This window comes from Manacus vitellinus, unplaced genomic scaffold, assembly GCF_001715985.3.
Source record: "Manacus vitellinus isolate BGI_N305 unplaced genomic scaffold, ASM171598v3 scaffold_3_pilon, whole genome shotgun sequence".
Classification (NCBI taxonomy): Eukaryota; Metazoa; Chordata; class Aves; order Passeriformes; family Pipridae; genus Manacus; species Manacus vitellinus.
Genome location: NW_021940535.1, coordinates 21,536,062 through 21,559,072, shown reverse-complemented (window position 1 = coordinate 21,559,072; position 23,011 = coordinate 21,536,062). Strand labels below are relative to the sequence as shown.

The 23,011-nt window shown below is 38.3% G+C and overlaps 1 protein-coding gene across 1 annotated transcript in view; it reads right to left on the bottom strand.

Moving 5' to 3' along the window:
- The window catches only part of JAZF1 (JAZF zinc finger 1), an 86,756-nt gene extending 67,854 nt beyond the window's left edge, over positions 1-18,902 (bottom strand). Inside the window, exon 1 of the mRNA XM_008920408.2 lies at positions 18,835-18,902. The gene's annotated coding sequence lies outside the window, so the exon portion shown is untranslated. The remainder of the gene's footprint in view (positions 1-18,834) is intronic.
- Positions 18,903-23,011: the final 4,109 nt, after the last annotated feature.

Here is a 23,011-nt window from a genome sequence, read left to right as displayed (position 1 = left end):
AACAACATTTATTTAAATTATTTCGATATTCAGTGATGGATCTTATCTTAAAACCAAGGTATTAAAACTCAAGGGCCTGAAATACAAATCTATGATTAAAGAATAGTCCTAGAAAAACTGCTTTACAACCTCCACTCCACTGTATTCTTCATTTTGTCAAGAGCTCCAGTTTCCCGCAAAGGTTTGTGCAATAGGATTACCCAGGCTCTATCAATTGCTCTATCAAAACAGAGCTCCTCTTTGATGTTAATTGATTTAAGATCCCCATATGGAAGGCAAAAAAGGTTTAGCCCCCTCTGCTACATGCAAAATGTTACCTAGTGAGAGACTAGTGTACATTCTTTTCGTAGCACTGTACTCCTCCTCTGTGGTTTCACTATGTGACATTTTCATTCATTCCAATATAAAGTTAGTTTTAGAGTACTCGGAGTTGTAACACACAGACACATTAATCACCAGCCTAATACATGTCCTGTGTAGTAGCTTTATTATCTTTTCAAAGCAGAGCTGTAAAAACAGAGAAACTGTGATCTTTTATGCTATTCTTTAATAAAGTTAACTTTAAAATGCTATAAAAATGGTTTCAGGGTTTTTTTCCAGGCTGCAGCTTAATGCAACTAACTCTTGTACATCCAAAACAGTAAAGTCTGAATAAGTAGTTTTAAAAGTCCCCGTGGACTTGTAATCTAGCAAGAGTGAAGAACTCCAACCACTAGAGACATAAATGGGAAGGAATCCTGAGTTTCAAGTTACATAACATGCCTGTTCTTTTGTCATTCTGACGGGGTACTGCCTTGCAAAGTATTCTCACTTCTGTGATAAATTCTAAATGTCTATTCCTGTATGCCAATATTTACATATTTAGGGTGGGCTGTGTTTTTTCCCCTTCTTCATCAGGCTCAGTATCAGCCTACCTCCTCATCCACTTAAATCAGTGAATATTTTACACTTATCAAGACTGTATGTAACATAGCCTTAGTAGACCTGTGTCCTCTGTCAGGCAAGGTATGAAATGGACCAGCCATTGAGAGCAAGCCTCCTGTCCTCTATGAAGGCAAACAGTGGGAACTTGAACAGCAGAACACCTGGCACTTCACAGAGGGAATGTGCTTCCAGCAATACAGGTGCCTTCCCTCCCTGCTCCTTCTTCTGCAGCTGAATGAGGACACATCCACACATTTCTGGCTTTCAGAAATATAATTTTTCAAAGATAGACCTGATGCTTCAACTCAAATTGGAACAAAGCGTTACAAAAATCTGTGTCAGCAATAAGAACAGAAATTGACGTCAGGCTTCAAACATGTTCTGGTCATTACACGACATTGTTTGTCTTGGTCTCCTCTAGTGGTGACAACGCACACTGATTGAAGAGAAAATGGGATATTTGAGCTATGTGCAACTTTCACACCTACGCCTTGGGCAAGCTAGCACTTCTGGACAGAAATCTGCAACAACTGTGCAATTCCCCTGGTGGGAGACACAGTTGCAATCATTGCACGAACTGAAGTCAGGCTTGAAGAGAAAGTTTTTCTAAACGAATAGAGATGATTCATTGGCTTAAACCCAGTACTACTGCAACAGACTTTTACCAATCCAGCAGGAAAACCACTCCTCAGCACAGTATGAAACAACCACCCACTCACTCCACGTGTTGCAGGGTAGGGCTCTGGCCAGCACACTGGTGGGCTTTGTGTGGCCACTAATGCAAAGCAGGAGATGCTTCTGCCATTTTCTGAAGACTCTCAAAATCTCTCAGCTTTTTACCCCAGTGAAAACTAAAATTAGAACAGTGAATCACAGAATAAAACTTGCACCTCATCAAGTATAATTTTAAACCAATGGGTCTCTCTCAATATCCAGAAATTTCACCCTAAGCTCAAGAAGTTTCCTTCAGAAGGCTCAATAAGAAACTATAGGCTTTTGTGGTACGTTTTGGTTTGGACTAAACAAGGGTCTTCATAAAAAACTGATGTAGGTGAAAAACATCTATAATCTTTCTCAGGGAAGACAAGGACACACATTACTCTAAAGCAGCTGTACCTCTGACAAGGCCCTTGGGCCTGAATTAACCACTTGGAAGTATTTTGAGACAGATGTAACCAGCACCCTACCACTGCCTGTGACTAAACACACCTAAATAGTGGCCAAACAGAGAGGGCGACTGTTTTCTTAGGGCACCCCACTGTACAAAGTGAATGTTCCTCTGAAATCACCAAGGAGCTAAGGTTGTTAAGTATTCTCTGGAAGGCAGCAGTTTTCCTGTTATTGCCAGTCATGAAGCAGATCCCCCTATCCCACTCCCTCTCTATTTCCCCTCTTCATTTTTTTTTCCTTTCCTTTTTATTTTTATTTTTTTTTTAGATCAGAGCTATTCTGAACTTTCATAAATGAAAACCATTTATCAAAACAGGGATAAATTTTACCTCATACTTTATTGAACCTTTTAATTGGCGGGAAAAAGATGAATTTGTTCACTTTTATTTTTACATCTGGTAAAAAGTATGGAATTCAGGTATTCTGTGCCAAGTTTTGACAAGAAATGATTTTTTCACATCCAAGTAATAGATGACTAGGGAAATGGAGTGGCTTAAAATGCAAATGTGGGGATATTATTGCTGTTATTGGGATATTTACAGGAATAGTGTGGCACTATTTTAGAATCAGTAATGTCTAATCTTTTAAAACTACTGTAACAAAAATAGAACTAGAATAAAACCAAGCATTAAAAAGTAAATTCCCATAATGTTTTAGTTTGTTTTGTCTGAAAATTTATTTGAAGTCTGGAAATGCCTGGTGCACATATTCAGTATTTTATAACTTAATTTGTTGAACAAGAATGGTAGTACTTTAACATGGTAAAACAATTTCACAATTAAAGCACTGCCTGCTTCATCAGTAGTAAAGAGCTCATGGAAAAATATCTAATCTTTATAGGGCAGAGACTCAAATTTAACTGCTGAGAACAAATGAAAAGTCTAATTCTTTTTTTGCTGCTTCAGTGGTAGCATGTGGTGATAGCAAAGTATTAGCATAAGCCAGAACTTGCTCCCACTTTTCTTTCCAGGCATGTAACAAATATCTGATGGCTATGCAAATTTCACCCAAAGCAAAGTTGTCCCAGCTGGCAAGCCATACATTAAAAGGTAAATTACACAAAGCTGAGGCCATCTGGACTGAAATATTCTCCTGTCAATTGGATTTCAAGCTCTTATTCCACAGAATGAAGGGCAATATATTACGTATGGATAATGGTATTTGAGGTGTGGGCTTTTTACCAAGCACTATTTTAAAAATCCAGAAATTAAAGATAAGAATGGACTACAAACTATTTTGATATTTTCTTGGAATGTAACTTTTGAAGCTTGCATAGCCTAATTTTATTTTTATTGTATACATACCATGCATTCAAGTTCATAAATGCCTAATTTCTGACAAATGGCAAGTTCAGAAAGCCAACAGATCCAACCTATTACATAAATGCCAAGTGCAAAGAATTCGAAATTTGAAAAAGTCTTCCAGCATCTACCTATTCACAAAGCTGCCAGCACTGCATGTTTCTGTACAGGCTTTTACTGGAAAGCAGCCCTTGACAGAACACCTTGATAGTTTTGTTTCTTGTTTGGTCAAACCAGGCTACCAAAGCAGAAGATACATGTAGCAAAACGAACAGTTGAGGGCAGAAAAACTAACCAAACCTTTCTAAACCACAGTCGAATGGAGAAAATTTCTGCATTTAGTTCACATTAAATTGCCAATCTTGTCCAGTTGTGAAAAACTAATCTCTATGTTACGTATTATGGAATTTAGAGTAACATCTGTGTCATTGAAATTAAATTAACATACTTCTATTGGATTAGCTTATTAACTGTAATTCTCAATATGCTGTAGGAACAGACACCAACTAGAGAGATGCAGCTGACACCACCACCTGTCTGATATAAAGTACTTTTCATCATAGACATGGAGGGATCTGTCAGCAGTCAGCCAAAGCATCAGACAGATTACGAAGTGACACAGGGGCAGAAAAATGACTTGCCTCAGACCTCAAAGCAGATAATTGATGGGATGGGGAACAGAACCCGTGGATTTTGGCTCACAGCTTCATACCTTCACTAACGGCTTCCCAAAAAAATCAAATGATGCAAGGAAAGTGCATTTTGTAACTTGTGCTACATTTAACAGAGACAGTATTAGAGGAAAAATATGTTTCAGTATTTTACATGCTAGTGGGAATATTTATTATACTCATCCTCTAATTTCCATAGAAAACATTTCCCACTTCATCCCCACAAAGATCTGAAAGTGTACGTTCATCTTCATCTGGCTATTGTCAGTAATTTTCTCTTTAGTAACACTGACTGAAACAGTCTTCAATAAAAGAGGTACAACAAAAGGGATTTCAAGCAAAATACCTCCCTTTCTCCACAGCTTACCTGTCAGTGTTTGAAAAATACCTGTTCTAGGTCTCAAAGATATAATGCATGATCGGGGTAAAGAATGAATGTGGCCTTGTAGAATCCACTCTCCTTTCACTCTTCTTTCCTACCTGGTGAGATGCTATGCTCCTCTTCATAGCAGTGAGTCTTTGATATCCTGTAACCACCTTTTAACTTACATCACATCTCTTAAATCACATAGCATCACACCAAATCAAATCTAAGTAATCAGCTCTGTCACTATTGTTTCAATGCACCGAGAACTAGAAATGTTCTGAGAAAAACCACCACAGAGGCACAGTCTGAGCTGCATCACTCACATTTTCCCAGGAAACCAGGAGGGGAAAAAACCCAGTACAAATATGCAGCAGGAGTTAGAAGGCTAACGGCAGCCAGTTCTTACAGCTTGGAGTTGCTTTGGCTGAATTGCTCCTCAGGGACTACCTGGTTTGTTCTCCTAAAGCTGCATTAGACATAATAATGAAAACGCTACTTTCCGTGAACGGTTGCTGGTTTTAGGCAAGTAAATGCTAATGTAATTATCAAGCCAAGTCTTTGGGATCTGTCACTTGAAAACTGGGGCTATACTTCAGATACTGTGGACTAGTTGTTGAAAGTTAGCAGAAAACTTTTGGCTACAAATGGAATCAGCACACAGACCCGCCTGAAGACCCACAGTTCAAGATCTCCGATAGTCATCCCTTTAGATACTGTTCTCTGTCATGGCTCCCATGAGATCCAGAGTCCCAATTTCAGCTCCACAGACTGCTTGTCTTGTCTGCAATACACAGTATCACCAGTAAGACAGGTGCCCAAGAGACATAACCAGAAGATTTAATTTGTGAGGTTTCTTGGATATCTGGTTGAATGATCTTATTATAAGTTCCTCCTAGAATTTTTTCTACCTTATGCTGTTCATTATAACTCCCACTGATCCGAAGCCAGCACTATAGCAAGGCACTTAATTTCTCACAGATATTTAGTGAATTCTCCAAGGACAAACCAGTAGTTCTGGGAAGTACTGTGAGAAATATTAGAGTGCCAAACACAAGGCTGTAGAGAGTTTTCCATTAGATGATATGGACAGAAAACAAATTGCCTATGACCAGCAAAAATAATGGAAACCTGCTTTCTCCAAGCTCTTATGTGCCAAGGCTACTCCAGAGCTTCACTGCCAGACAGCATTCAGCACCTGAGTCCTTTTCCCTCAGTGCCCAGAGCATTCACTTGGGTTTCTTCACCCAGCCAATGACTTATTAGATTAATTTAACTTTTCAGACCTCTACCCTACTGCTAAGTTTAGTAAAAAAATGGCCAGCAGGTTCCACAACTCTGAATGGCAGGAATGGTGGAATTTCAGAAACCAGGCTTCCTACATATGGTTTGGGAGATCGCTTTTTATTTATTATTGAATTGCCTTTTGCCAAATATATTTCCATATACTTTGGAACTAAATCCAAAGTTCAGCAGCTTCAAGTGCTAGCTAATTTGATTTCAACACTGATGCCAGAGAAATAAGAAAGGAACTGTTAGTTTGTAGCATTACAGCAGAAGAATGATACCAAGTCCTAGATAACTAAACATGCATCCATCCAAGTTCTCCTGTGACACAGTGCTCACAAGGGAGAGCTGCAAGCAGCCATATCAGCAAGTATCTTCTGAGAATGAGGAAACAAAGCTTTCAAGTGACCCCCAGCAGCAAGATGATTTTATTTACCAGAGACAATTCAAAATAGAAAGCTTTCCTTTTATATCTACTCATCAGGATCCAGAAATAACACTTCGATGAGAAATTTAGTGTCTCCCTTCTGTAACTGTCAAAATGAGATACTGGCCCAAACTCATCACACTGAAGAACCCTTCCTGGACTCAGTTTTTGTACCCTGTCCCTTGAATTCTCCTTTCTTGATATGTTTTAGTCATCCTATAACTCAGCTGATCCAGTTCTTTATTCCCCACAAATACTCATATTCCACAATTAAAATTTTCCCCTCATTTTTCCTGGATTAAAAGAAATTCTCCACAAAAACTCCCACACTTGTACCCACAAGGGGAAGCCATCCTCACTCTTGCTCAGTGGCTGTTCCTTGCCCTCTCTTCTGTCAACAAAAAAACCGCCTTGTATGCACAGTCCAATCCTGACACTCATACTGTAGCCCAATAATGACCAAGTGGGAGTTTCTCAAGTATGATGGGAGATCCTACCTACATCTGCCTTTCCTCTTCGTGCTTTTGGGAACAACAAAACTCTCTTGCATTCTGTCTCATTCCTACTGGATGATACTGTCAAACCACTTACTACACTTGACTTTTTAAATCACTTGACATGGGTGTCAGTTTACTTTCATCCAAGTTTGAGCAAGCAATGACCAGCTTTTACTGAAGTCACCAGTAGTGTGAAGTGACTGAGGGCTGAAACCATATGAAACCAATACATTTCTTGTGGTTCTTTCAATGCACAGTAAGTGAGCACAGATTGGTTGCAAATTCAACCCAGACTTACAAACCTCAGCAAATGTTCCTGTGAACTTGATCCAGCCTTCAGGTTTGTTTCATCCAGTTTCAGGTTTCATTGTGAAAGTTTCACTGTGCCCTACATGCTGCCCCAATAAATGATGCCTCAAACAAAATGAGGACATCAGCAAAAATGAAGAACTCTTCAGACAGCAATGTTTTAGTTTTATACCATATGTGAGAACATGCACTGACAAGCAGTATGCATACAATTACTGCTCTTGCAAATCAAAAATTGTTCATGGTAATGGACTTCTACTTTATTACAATTTCTGCCAAGAAACTATTTTCAAGAAATGTGGATGGAATATCTCTGTGCTATAGTTCTTCTCTTTCCCCATTTATGTTCATAATAATTTATGAAGAAACTAAGCCGTTTCATCACAACACGTGCACAAATCCCCAGTATGCTTTTTAGACACTCAGGTTGTGAAATAATTAAGCCCAAACTTTACTGAAGCAGTATTTTCTATCTGCATATAACATTGCTGAGGTAGTAACGGGAAAGGAAAAATAATGAGGAAACTGAACATCTTTTATGGATCACATGAATACAAAGCCAAAATGGACTTAATTGCTTAACTCGTTGAACATATGACATCTTTTCCTCTAAAGCTTCTACTACTGGCAATGTTTCCTCACTTCTCAATCATATTAAACCAATAATTAAAATAAAAAATTGCCTAGACTTACTATACCTTTGGGAAGGCATGTAGGTTGTTATTTTATATTGCATATCTTGTAAGCAAAATCTTTTTAAATTTTGTAGGCTGAAATAAAACCCAAAATCTGTGTTACATTCAGTTTTGGGAATGATTTAATCCCTGCATAAAAATATTGCTAAAGAAAAAATAAGCTTCATAATATTAATGGTCCATTCCGACGGGAAGACAATCAACTCTGATATCTCACAAGCAACACGCTGCTGAGATGACTGAAGTCAATCTCCATTTATGCACATGTGATCTGTAAAAGAAGTCAATTAGAAGCCATGACAGGTAGTTTCCTAGAGCAGATTCCAAGTCAGTGTACTATTCCAGTCAAGGGCCCTTACTGGACTGACTCTCAGTCTAAAGGAAAATCCACACTAACTGAAAGAGATGCCAGCTGGTTTCCAGGAGAGCAGCGGTGCTGTCTACAGTCTCCAGCCTTGCTGGGCTGAGTTACACTATTCTAACTGAACCAGATGGGCAAAATCAAAACTACCAGTAACATTTCACAGGCCCTTAAAACATATGATGCAAATGATCAATTATGTGTACAGGACCTTAGGTGCCAATAAGAATAAATGAGGTTGCACTATATGGAGCATTAAAGAAAAATTAGCAGTTCTTTACCTATTGATTGTATGTTTCTTCTACTAGTACAAATAAGGATATATTAATGTCATAAACTGCACTACAGATTTCTGCAACCCCTTTTTCCAGCTTTCTATATCAAACTGTGAACAACAAGAAGACAGGGCAGTCTTTGGGAGCATAATGACTAAGAACTGTGCAAGAGAAACTAGTAGAAAAATTATAAAAAAATTAAGGGAATATGTTTTACATAGGAAAACTATTGGGAACAGGAAAACTAAGTATTCCTCTGTGTGTTCTTGAAAGTCCCAACAAAATGTAATTTTTACTGTATATTATGAGCAGATTATGAGAATTACATTAAGCAAGAGGTATTTTTCCATTATTGAAAATAGTAACACTCTTGGTTTTCTTTTTATTAAAGAGCTGCCATATAGCACTTTCAGGCACTTTGCTGTGTAGCAAATTCAGGGCATTTCTACAATCTCAACATAGGTAACAGATAGTATTTCTGTAGTTGGTCAGATCCCAAAGATCGCATTAAAAGCATACACTCAAAGTTTTAGTACTGGAAATATTCAGAACAAGCTCTTATATCCAAACTCTGTGGTTAAATAGTCAGCATCAGCCCTGATAATCCTATGTATGGAGGACAGGAACTGTTCAGCTACCTCTTGCAAAAAGCATTGTCTGACTGACCTGGTTTAAACTGCTTAACAACTTTTGGTAAATACTGACATTTTAGAAATGGCATGTGAGCAAATGAAATAAGAAACACTAGAACGGGAAGTCACACATAAATGCATCAACTCACCTTGAAGAGAGGGATGTTTGGGGTTGATTTTTTAACCCTTTACTAAGCATGTTTCACACTGGAAGTTACTGAAGTAAGTAAACTGCTTTCACCAAATACTCTAGTTTTGTTGAAATAACATTGTGTGTAGCAGCAGGGGAACTTACTACCACAAATTGTTGAGGAATGCACCACCACCACCGGAGGTATGGGTGAACTGGATGTTAAGAGGAATGGTCCTGCTATCCACATTACAAAAGCAAGTAATAAATTCAACCTACTTCCAGCTCAAGAGTTTTTGTGAAAAGTTACTGATTGAAGGCACATGGTCAATCCCAAACACTGATGGCAGCAAATGTGAAGTGTTACTTTGCAACTCTGGAATAACTCACCTTTTCTGCACCCCCATCTGGAGTCTCCCTTCATCAGCCTGTAAGAAGGTACCAAGATTATACACCCTCCTCAAGGCCAACAAACTGCTAGCACAGCCCAGCCAGCAACAGAGAGGGGCAGAAGAGCCCGTGGCCCTAAGAGGCTGGGGGCAGCAGGAAGAGCAGAGAAGGCAGCTACAAAGTGCTAGTGATCCTTGAGCTTTCACTGTTACAAACAGTGCAGACCTCATTATGAGAGTTTCACTAGAAATATAGATTAACACACCTGACACATTAAGAAAGGCCAGGAAAACATTATATGGAGGAGAAGCTGGAAGAAAAAAAAAACTCCACCAAAAGCCCCAGATTCAATAATCTCAGTCTAACAACATTAAAAAAAGTCATTCCCTGTAGCCTACCACAGCAGCAGATACCAAAGAAACAATGGTATGTTGAAAAAGAAAGGTCACACTACTAGAAGAGAGTTTAACATGAGCTGTCATGCAAATTTAAGATGATGAGATTAGGCTCACTGAAGTACCTCTTCACGTCAGTATAGATGGTACTGCCAAGGCTGCAGAGCATGTACCACAACTCACAACTACTTCCTTCTCTGTTGCAGCATCTTTCTTATACATTTCAAAAACTACTCTAATTAGAAAGTACTAGATATTAAACAGTCATGCAAGGCAAACCTACAACAATTCCTCTATAAATCAAGGACAAATAAGCAGCGTCTACCTCTGTGGACCATATATACCTATAGATGGAATTACTGCTGTAATTATTTCCATCTCTGCCTGGATCCTCATATACCACTTGGGGAAAAATTTGTGCCTGATTTAAAAAAATCAAAACCCCACAAACAAAACCTCTACAATAACAAGGAAAGAAAACCTTTATCAGTTCTCTGGAAAATTAGAACAAATAATCCAGTTTCTGCCAAAGTGTATTGCTTTAGGGAAACCAAGACTCAGAAAGTACTAAATCAGCTGGACTAATTGTACTATAACTGAGCCAAATTAATTAAGTAAAGCCTACCTTCAATAGCATTTGTTTGCTGAACCAAACAAGCTTTTTCACTGTTTCAGGCCACCTTAATGCAACATAGGTTGCTATACAATGTGTAATATGTAACATACACAACAACTATTGTTAAAGTGCATTGAATTAGACTTTAGACTTTCAGAAGCCAAAGGTAAGCAAGTGTCCACTGCTATTCACAAACCCATTCGACAGCTGTATATCAGAATTAGCTCATGCACGTGCACCAGTTTCAGGGTTTTGTTTCTACTTCATCATGAAAATTCTCACTTCTATAGCCTTGTAAATTGTCTTCACTTTCTGAGGTGTGGACAAGAAGTTAAAAAAAAATCCAAGGACGAGATCAGAGCAATCTATTCTCTGTTTATACATTCACAAGAACAAAACAAAGGAAGGCCCATGGTTTTGCCTTCACTGATGAAAAATTATTTTCCGATTGCATGATGCCATACTATCTCAGCAAAATTAAGTAGATAAAAAAAATTCACAGGTGATGTGCCAGGGCTTCCTCCTCTCAGCACTATTAGCACTTCGCAAGTTTATGAGAGCAGCTCCACAGGAAAATGAAAAGCCAAAGGCACCTTTTCTTCTTACTTCTGTTTTGATCGTATTAAAAGTTCCATTTCTATATAATACTTGCGCACAATCAGGGCAGTCAAGCTTCACTAATTCCTTATCATAACATATATCCTCACTGCTCTCTTTCATGCTTAGGTTTCATATCCACTAGTTGCTTTCGGCTGATGTCAGTTTTAACCTTCATTTTGTTCTGCATTTCCACAGCATGAAGACTAGTTGGGATTCCAGCGCACAACACAGGATCCTTTCAGCTCTGTATTAGAGGTGTTTAGAAACTCTTATAACCTGTCCTATTTCAGTCATAAACCTAGGAGAACCATTTCTGTGAGCATTTTGTTGATGGTCTGCAAAACTCCCTTGCTGGCCTGCTAAATGCATCCTTGGCCTCAACAGGAATATAACGGAGAGCCAACTCCATCAAGCTCTCCACCTGGTCTCTATTTCTTGGGACACTGGAGTATTGCAGAGGAAGTGGTGGGATAAGGAATGCATCTTTGCAGGATATCAAACTTTCTCTCTGGCTCAAAATCAAATTGAGAGGTCAACCCAACCGCAAAAGTATTTAATGAAAATTAGGGCTGAGGCTAACACTTAGGAGTAGATTTTATGTAGCGGAAGATGACATCAATGTTCTTTCCTCATGAGCCAAGTTCTCCAGCACTAAGAACATTGTCTCATCTGCACTTAATCTCTAGACTAGGTTACAGGCTGTCCTAAAGCATGACTTGGACAGCCTTGGTATTAACCTCCAAAATGCAGCCCTACTTCTAAATGTCTACAACAACACACAAAGACAAACTTTGTTCTGCAACTCTATTTTGCTATGTGGCCTTTATGTTTATAGTTGCTATCCCTCATTAAATACTACTAGCAAGACTTAGCAAACGATATGCAAGAGCCCTTACCTGGAATTGTTATATGCAAAAATGAGAATGAAGGAGAAGGGAGGGAAACATCAAGTGCCCACAGACACTTCAGGAATTATTCCAAGATGTACTTTTTTACATTCTATTAAATAAGTGGAGTATTCATTACTGGAAGGAATCCAAGAATACGCAACATGCTAACATATCTAAAAGGTAATACAGGAAAAAAAAAAGTAATACAATAATTTGCATTTTGAACTACTAAATTTATTTGAAAATTTCATTTGAAGTCTTTTTGTAGATCAATACTGTGCATGCTTTTTTGCAGCAAATCTAAGTGGGCAACTTTACAATGAAATAGTCTTACTTTTTAAAAATCAGTAAAGTTAGAAAAAATAAGCACAACTTCATTTGTACACAAGGTCAGTGATAAGTAAACTTTAGATTCATAAAAAGTTAGGCCACAGTCAATGAAAATTACCAGCACTTTGTCTGGACTGCCTTGGGATTCCAGGGATGGCAAGTCTGCCAATCTGCAAGTCATCACATGTAGCTAAGATTGTCACTACAAGCTTCTAGTAAAACACTGAACAGCAAGAACCTTTCCTAAAAAGTTATCTACTCAGTCTGTAATTTTCTTCCGTGCATGTTAATGTTTTGTTGCTGTTGTTGATTTAAAGCAAAAAAAACTTATCAGGTGAGGAGGTGAGTAGCTGTATATGTCATCCATTTTTCTAAATGGTAAAGACAGGAAAAATAGCCCCCTCTTTCAGCCATTTTAACTCAGAAAACTAATGTATTTGAAAACTAATCACAAATGTAAGATTTTTCCTCATACTTCACTCAGAAATCTAAGCATAATAGTTTCTACAAATTCTTATTTCTGCAGGGGATCTGAAACTGGCACATCAATGTGTTTTCCAAATAGCTCTGCAAATATGTTAAGTAACTGAAATATAAAGAATGAACATATGTTATTACCAGACTCTAATAAGAATTAGGACTTTATTGTGCTATCATGCACAGAAATACATATTGAGAGCCTTGTTAGACCACCGATCTGACAGTGAAATAACTGAAAACATTTTTTGTACAGCAAACACAAAGTCCTTCTAAGAACAGTACTACTGCTTACGATCAAATTTAATCACAGAAATGAAATGCCGTCCTTTTTAAAGCAAGAGAAACCGAAGAATTTTTCCTTACCCTTCCCAAAATGAAGTGACCTGTTCAAGAGACCTATGCTGGTCTCCAGAAAGCTGGGAATTGAAACAGGACTGGCCAAGACAAAAAATAGTGCCACAAAGACAAGATGTTTTTTTCATCAATTTTGGTATGCCACATGGACAAAAGATGAAGAAATACCAGTAGAGACAAGAATTCTGAAAATCTTAAGGATTTATACTGACAGCTCTAGTGTTTGCTAACTAAACTACACACACACAGAGATGTGTACACACAGACTTGCAAGGAACGATGCTGACTTGGCAGTGCTTCTTTCCTTTGAGATTCATGAAATGGAAATTGTTCTGTCCCTGAGTCTTCCATATGAGCTTTACCAGAAGAAAGCTAATTCCCTCTCAATTAAAAACAAAACATCCACCCCACAACTAAAACACATTCTTTCAGTGTCCTACATGTTTTAATTCACCATGTAATTTTTATTTCAAGGCAAGGCTTTTCCCTAAAATGCCAAACTACTTTTTGATCTCTACTGCTGACACGAAATAAAAGAGCTGTACATTACATAAATCTTCAGCTTCACTTAGCTTGAAACTGATAAAAGGAGAAAGAGAAAACAAAGTTATCTGCATAAATCCTTCCCAACCAAAAGGCATTCCCCTTACCCTAACTATCATTCATTTCTGCACATCTTGTTTGAATTATCATCTGAAGTTTGTCTTGTTCCGTCTCCAGAACAAGTCAAGTAGCAGAGCATAAAGATATGGCTACATGAATAAAAACACATTATCTACTTGGTCACTGCAAACTCAAAAATAAGTTTAGACAGAAAAATATTATCTGGTAATTGACATGTTACTTTGACCCCTTTCTTTCTGTATCCTGTGACATGCATTCAATCCAACAGCTACTGGAAGCATCGGCATGCATCTTCAATGTCACAAGAACCAACAATCTGAGGGAATCACTACATTTTTACAAAGCTGTTATATTCAATTAATATAAGACAGTTACAGGAAGGAAAAGTTAAATTCTAAGACAAAGGGCAAGAACTGTGTTACTAGGCACTATAAAATGTAGCAAACAGGTGGCACAACAACAGTTTATCAAATTCACTGGCTCAGATGTTCCTGTGCAGAAAAACTGCTCTATAGTAGAATTCCTGAAATGGAAAAATCTTCCTTTTCTCTACCCCTCTGTTTCTGAATCATGATATATTTTGAGATTAAAAATAAATTTTAAGGGGTTTTATATATTTATTTGCAGCATGTCTCAATCTATTATGTACTGCCAATGATACAACTTAAAGTTGAAATCTCAGGCCTGAATTAATTACAAAGACTTGAAGTCTGATTTACTACTTGTCAGGTGAATGATGCACTTGAACACTTGTTTTAGAGGAAGTTGCTCACTGTGTCAGAATTGTTTCATTTTGCATATGCCTTCTGCAAAAGCATTTATTATGAAAGCAAGCAAGGTAAAATAAACATAATTCTCTACAGTTTCATGACTTTGGTTCCAAACTGTGCCCCAACAGCCTTACAATGACAGTATGAAGACATCAAGAGGCAAGGAGGAGAAATGTCAAGACGAGAAACTATGTCCAAGCCAATCAACAGTCTTATGATTAAAACACTCCTAAGGAATCAAAGAGGAGAAAACTGAATCCTGGTCTTCCACACATTATTCAAGCAACTTAAAGCACATGCTTTGCACAGGATTTGCACTGCTGCTAAGAAAATGTTCTACAGAGCATTTTGATGGCACATAGAAACTGTATTAAATACACAATTAATTGCTCTTTTTATGGTACACACTTCCAATAATAGAAATTACTATGGCACTTCCCACCTTCCTTTTCCAAAGTGAAAGGAATTTACTCCAAAAAATTATGTTTTCTTTCTATTTCTAGTAGTTACAATTTCAAAGTTGAAATACATCCATCACAAACTTAATTGTAAAGAATTTTTCATTCACTAAGTTTTGGAATAAAATCTTCTTTATTTTGAACATTTTTTTAACATTACCTTTTCAGACAAAGGAGTTATTTGTATGCCTCTGTTGTCTTCTCACTTGTGCTAATAATGTTTTGCCTTTTTAAAAAAAACCCAAACACTCCCACAACAGCTGCTTTCATCATTAACAGGTAACCAGCAGTATGCACATTAAACAAACCTGCAAATATGAGAATACTGAGAAGTCTCTCTCCATTAGACTGCACAAGTGTAAAAGCCTTGACAGTATATGCTGCAACAGCAGGTCATACAGCAACTTTGAGAGCCATTACCTCCAAAGACCAACTAACACACTTAGAGGCACAAACAACACTATGCAGGTTCCAATAAACACCAAGCAAAATTCATAGCCATGTTCATTAACTTAAAGCTATATATACTGCATCTAAGTAGCAGTATAAGCAATATTAATCATTGCAGTTAACCACTGTATTTCAATGCAAGACAAAATATAAAGGCATCTTGACCCATCTACAAAGGAAATACCTCTAGAGACTACTGGAGGATGTTGGCAACTACTCCTGACAGATCACAGCCAGTGTCCCATTCTTGTAGTAGCACCAGTGAACTCCTTGCAGACAAACCTCTCCTATATTTATGGGACGGAAACAGATTAACTGCATCTGCTTTGGCTGTAGTGTGTCTTTTATTGATTCCAATTCTGACTTCTAAGAAACCAAACCAAAAGTAAGCAGGGAACAGTCATCAATACTGGGGACTGCATTAAGGCTACACTAAACTTTGTCTGAGAAAGGGATTTGTGGCAATTCAGTCAGTGTCTGATCCAAGTGTTTGATGTAGTGGTAACAAACCATTATGACCTATAATTTATATTTCGTCCACCAGTTTTAAAAGGAATGTTATCTGTCTACATGAGGATCACACACTATGGAAGCTGCATCTGTGTGTAGTTACTGAAAGCTGTAATGGCAGTAAATCTCCAGCAGAGAAAGAGATGGAGCCTTATAGATTCAGACATTCACAATCCAAAGGGCATTTCAGAACTGCAGAGCACATACAGTACTGGCACAATAATATGCCTGAGAAAATAACCAGGGTAAAAGGGAAATAGAAACAAGAATATGTTTCAAGTTGTAAACAGAGACTCCTGTACCCTTCCTTCTCTACTATCTGTTTTACTGAGACTTTATCCTCCCAGCTATCAAGCCAGGCAACCCAGATATATGTTTTGTTTTAGCTTATAATAGCCACCATACAACAGGGCAATGGGCAGAGCATAAAGCACACCCATTTAATCTCTCTACCACAACATATATTTAGTGTACATCTTATCATACAATTTTGAAAGTCCCTGAGAATCAGAAGTCCCTATTTTCCCAGGCTCCATGAGACTGTATGGCCCACAGAGAACATACTGAATATACAAACCTACAGAGGAAGATCGTTTTAAGGTCTGTAACTCACAGCAGGAACTGAGCTAAGTTCAGTTCCACTTGGAAGCCATAAAAGCACGGGTTTAAAAAAAGTGCAGCAGTATCTGGTGTTTGATATCTAACAGTATGTAACATGTTTATGACATGTATTAAGCTACAAAATCTGAGTTCATAGCCTGGGACAACAAAGCAGAACTCAGCTCTGGCATATGTAGAGGGAAATAGAAAGGCATGTCTCGTAGTGTAATGGATATTGCTGCTCCCTCAAGAGCTTGAGTTGCATAGAGCAGGTGGTTCGATGAAAGATATCAGCACTTTGGAAAAAATTAAAATACAATTAAAAGAGCAATTAAATAGCAGCTGGTTTAAGAGTCAATTCAGATTGGGTTTTACTATACAAACAACACAACTCAGTTCTTCAGCATTATTTTTCAGAATTGATAGAGTAAGAAAGTTTGGATAAAATATGTAGTAACTAAAACTAAGTCACACAGAACTCAGCTTAAAGGGTAGTAAAATAATGAAATCTAGATGAGGTATCACTTTCAAACTACTTTAAAAGTATTCTGATTTCAAACTGGACAGTCAAGTCCTGTTGTCTTAAAACATGTCAAGTCCCATGGTCAAGTCAGTGGTCTTAAAACAGCTTTCCTCTGATTTAAAAAAAACCCAAACTTTCCCCTCCCTCACATAAAGTAAAATAACCACAGAAGCAAAAAGAGCATATGCCCTAGTACATGATGAAAAGAGGGAAACATACCAACATGCATGACAGCATACCAAGCCTACATATTGGAAAAAAAAAAGTTTTGTACGTTAAATGAGATCAACAGAACTAAGTGCTAAAAATGGTCACGGTTAATTTCATAATAGGCTTTAAAGGGTCGGACTGTCTCCAGGAAGAACAAGTAGGAAATAATGTCAACACTGGCTATTCTTAATCATCATAGTCTCATGTAGTGGAGAAAATTTTGTCATTTCACCAAGTGAACACCACTTCTTACTTTCATACCTCGAAGTATGATTCCCCCACACAACCATCAATATTCTTTCTCTACAGCAAATGTTATACAAAGTCAAACTGTCCATTTGGTGGTTTTAAAAGTATGTTGGTTTTGAGTTTTGGGTTTTTTTCCCCATTTTTAACATAAAGAATTAGAAAGAAAAATTTTGCATTTTGTATGACCCATGAGAATTTGAATCAACTCAGTCTATCCTGAACTAAATTTTGGGTTAATATTCCAGGCTTATGAGTTTGTGTCTCATCCTCTAGAGAGCAAAGATAAAAGAAAACTGCTGTTCCATGTATAGAACCCAATAATCCCATACAGAGTATTTTCTGAGAAATGCATTTCCAAACTACAACTTTCAACCAAAACTGGAACTTTCAATCACAGTATACCTGATAAAAAAACCCCCAGTATGACGTAAAAGAAGGCAAAATAATCCCAGAATAGCAGCATGTTGATTTACGCAGAACAGGAAAAAGGGCTTTAAATGAGGAATTATACTTCTTGTACAGTGCTCATTTAGGATTGAAGACAGCTTGGCAAACATACTGAAAAAGGGCACTGCAACTGCACAAAACCTGGCCGTCTTTCCCTTCCAAGCAGATTGCTCCCTGGGTCCCTCTCCTCCCAGAGAGAAAGTAATCTGAGCTACCTCCATAAATTCTTCGAAGCACTTAGGTGAGTAGGAAAATAAGGAGCAGCTTCTTAGGCTGCTCTTTACCATAATACAGGCTGAGACAGAAGAAGCCCTTCCATTCCTCCGTGCTGGAGTACTCTGGAGGTTTCAGTACTGCCATCAGTCAATAACTGAAAAACCGAGCCTCTGTTACTTAGATAAATGCTTTAAAAAATGGTTGAATTTCTTAATTGCTTTCAAGTTTTAGGTTATACAGGGTTGGCAAACAAGATTTTTAAAGACATATTTACTATGGTTGAAAAATTTCTGAAGTACTGTGAAAAATAGGTAATTTCACTTTTGATTGAAAAAAAAATCTTTCTCTACTCACTTGTGTGAAGTACAATAAAATAAAAAACTAAGCCAAGAGCAATTTTCTTGTTTTGCACGAGATTTAGCTAAAACATAACAAGTTAAAACCTCATCTCCTAAGTATTTGAGCTGTTCAGCTGAAGGGCTGCTTGTGCCCTATGCAAAAGTGATTAAAAATTCGGTTAAATTTTAATTCAACCGGTTTTCCAAAACAGGTGTTATAATAGTGTCATATAACATGAAACAAAACAGAGTGCATCCATAAGCATGCCATTTTGGCATAACATATATACACATATTGTGCAAGCTGAGCTCAGTTATACCTGAAAAATAACCACACTTACCTGTTAATGTAACTTAGAGCAACATAGGTTGGCTGCTGAAGCTCTTGTTTCTCTAATACACGTGGGTCTGTATCTGGAATAAAAAAATACATACACTGAACTGAGCTTTCTGTATTTACATTGAAGCATATGGGACTATATCCTGCAAAGTAACATAAGCAAAGACAAGAGATATAAAATAGCTCAATCCAGTTTATCCATATAGACTACCCTTAGCACAGCTCAATCATTTGCTCATTCATTCATAAACACAGCATTGCATTACTTTACACAAGAATTTGAAACATCAACAGTGATGTAATTTCCAACTGTCACACAGCTTTCACAACTCCCCTCATAAATATTAGTTTTCACTGCTTTCCATGATTTATAGTGTTAAAAGGATCAAGCTTGCTTCTTTTTTAATGTAGCTGTTTCTAAATATGGTTGACACATTTTGAGATGTTTCAAAAGCAATTAGATCTCTTCTGCTGGGCCTCGATACTTTTCTCTGAGTTTTGCTTTCTCCCTTCTCTACAGCTTATTTTCTGAAGCTCTCAATCAGAAAAGTCATACAAAAAATGCACTTGGAGCAAAACGCCTGCCAAGCAGAACACTGCCCACCAAAAGCCCTGAAGCAAACACATCCAAATTCCCTCGAGTGTTAACTTTCTCACTCAAATGAAAAAATATGGTTTCAATCACTGTTTTCATTGTTCTTTGCAGTTAAGCTGGGCTTTTCTCTAACAAAGAAGGAGTCTTGGTTTAAATTTCTGAAACCAAAGCCAAGGGAGCATGTCCATAGTTTAGGCAGGTTTTTTTATACCAAAAAACAGGATTATATTGAGGTTTCAAATACAGCCTTGCCCTACATAGCAGATAGGCACCTTTAGGAGCTGAGCATAAACAGTCTTCAAAAGTTCCCAATGGAAAGTGTGCATCATGCCTGTACAGATTACTGCATAGTCATTAACAAAATGTTTTATGTGTTACTTTAAAAGCAATTCTGGGTGCAACTTCTGCATTTTAACTATCAAGAATAAAAACTGCCCTTACTAAATGCCTCCCCACAGCAGCACTTCTGCTATCCATCTTTTATTTCTGAGAAGTATCTACTTTGTGGTTTTTGAGGGGGGGGGCGGTGGGAAGCAGGGTGGGGAGAGGAACTCCAAGTAAAACCTGTATTTTGGATTGTTCTTGCTTCCTCCTACAATTTTAAGCATTGTTAATGTTCAAAAACTCATTATCTTGATAGCCACATTAGTTTAACCTGATCAGTTGCTTTTAGTGGGTTTTGTGGGTTTTAAAACAAGATACAGTTATTTTGAAATCTGCCTCTGGTGCCCTGCCTTAAAGGAAGATTTTTAACTGAACTGAATGTGGACTGTGCTTGAGGGCTGGTGCATTTGTCACACCACTGCTGAAGCAGATAATGCCTTTATTCAGGGAGAAGAGAATCCCCTGTCCACCTCTCAAAGCTCAGACTGATCCTAGTAATTTTTCATACATTTGCTCCCGCACAGCTCAGGCTGCAGGATTTGCTAACATGCCTTTATCAATATGTCCCTAAGGAGATAAATAAATCTAAGAAAGTTCAGAGAAGAGAGATAAAAGCACAAGTGCCAATCCAACCAGCAACCCCAAGTCTGTTATCCTTAAGAGGAGCAGATCTTGCTGGTGCCTGGCAAAATTCTTCAGTAATTGCCAACACACCATGCTCCACAGACAGCAAAGCATCAGCTGTCTTCCATGCTATCTTTATAATTCGCTTCTCTGAGGAAGTTAGGTTCACACAACACACAAAGATCTTTTACTTGCTTTAAAACCCATCAGCTAGCAGGCCAAGAACACAACTGCTGTCATGGTGAGCTCTCTTAGATTTACACCTTGGTGGTGCACGGCCTGCCGTGAAACTGTCTTGATCCAGAATGTCTGCAGAGCGTTAATCCCAGCCAGGACTATCTGAGAACTGCCTCAACCTAAGTTTAGGCATCTGTGGCTAAATGACTAAGTCTTTGCTAATCCAGTTCTTAAATGGGATTAACCTCCACCTATAAACAACAGTTTCTGTGACTGAAGGAGACAAAGTTGGAGCTGGTTTACATCAGAGTGCTGCACATTATCTGTGGGAGAGGACCAGGAAAAGCTCTAATGGAGAGCCAACCACCCTTCCGCTGCTCACCATAACACCAGCTGAGTATGAAAATATGAAGACAAAATCCAAAAGCCCCATAACTTTTGTAGGAGTGTGTTATCAAAGCACAGAGAAATTTGCCTGCTGGCACTCAGAGAAAGCAGACTCCTGTCTCATAGTAGGTGCTGCCTGACACATGAGAAATACACTGCACAGTCTCCATTCAATCTCTCTATCCCTCCTCCTGACATGTATCAGACTTCACATGTAATTCAAGTCAATTTTGTTGTATATCCCAATTCCACGAAATAATCCAGGACGTGGTAAAAAAATCTTGTATGAATTCAGCACTCAAAATGCTTGACGTGTTTTTATTTCTCTTGCAACCAGCTGCTGGGTTGTCAGTCATGAGAACGCTACATTCACTTCTGCACTGTAGCAGGAACTACACACAACATTGCTGGATATTATTTCTCTTCCTCAGCTATACTATATAAAAAAAAAGCATAGTAACTTGTGTCAGGGCCACCACATGGCCCTCAGAGAAGAGCAGAAACCAGGCCAGCTGTGTCACAGTTGACAGCAGCCATGGGATCCTGGCACAGCCCTTGCCCAGCTGGAGAGGCACAAAGGCCACACCGGCAGCTCCATTGCATCCACCTAAAACCTGCACAGCCTTGTTATCCAGGGTACGTGCACACTTGGCTCATTGCTGCCAGTTTTTTTCTCACTGTCTAAAAATGCCACCAGTCCATTCCTTCCTGCCTCCATTCCCTCTTCCTCTGCCTAGCCTCAGTCCATGCCTTTCCTCTCTCCTGCCCCTTCCTAACCCCAATTTTTTCTACACATCCTGCCCTCCATCGGTCTCTTCTGCTCTCGCTATCAGCTCTCCTCTTCCAGTATAAGAACAAGTTAAAAATCACACGGAGATGTCTATAACCACATGTTCACTCCCGTACCACAGGATTGAACATAGATGCAATTCATTCCCTGAACTGCCCTCTTCCCTTCAGCCTCTGACTCTGCCTGCCTCCCTACCCCCTTTATTGTATCTTACTTCCAATTTAGGCAGTATCTGCTTACATTCCTGATGTCAGTTAGCACACTATTGAGCAGAGTGAATAAATGTTGTTAACAACTACAAAAAGTCCACAGCCATGCCAGGCTTGATTAAAAAAAAAAAAAAAAAGACAGTAATTGGCATTTTATTAGCATTGTTTTCTTTCTTTTTTTTTAAGACAGCAAACACTGTTACAGTGAGGTTAAGCAGCAGTATTCCCTAATGCTGAACCTTCAAACCTGGACTTCCAGCACTCTGCTTCTCTCATGCCTAAGTACATTTATATAGACACTAGCAGTGTTTTCTAACACCATCCATGCTGCCCAAAGCACATCTTCGAACATGTGTTACCCCACGCACAGGATGTTATACATCAGCCAACGCTCTCAACTATCTGACTCCAGAACAAGAAGCATGGGAGACAAAAATCTGCTGTCAATCTCACAAAATGGTCCTGTAAAATGTTAAATGTTTAGTCAATGTTTCTTCAAACTCACATAGACTGGTCAAAGTCAGCCCAAAATAGCCTAAATAGTTTCCAAACAGACACCTGCAATGGATTAAACACTCACAGATGACAAACCTTTTCTTGAAAGTATTTAAGCAGTAGAACCTAGGGCTGATCTGAGTTTCCTTTCTTATAAGAAAAATATCTACCACACATAAAATAACTACTACAGATCTTAAAGGGACTCGTTGATTAACACTACTTTAACTAGTTACCCTTGCTTCTTGAATTAACATGGGATATCAAAGACTTGCTGCTTCACTGGTTTTGCAGTAACACTTTAAATCTGGTAAAACAAAGTGCCACCCGTTGTACATTACCTGCCTTCATTATTAGTCTCTTTTTGTAAGCATTATGTTCCATTGATTTCGCTCCACAGCGGGAAGAATTACTTTCTGTAATGCTGTGAGGTTTTTGTTAGCTATGTCCTCTTAATTTACTATGGTGTTAGATTTTGGAAACCCTCCTTTTTTCCTCTTTATCTTTAATGAAATAT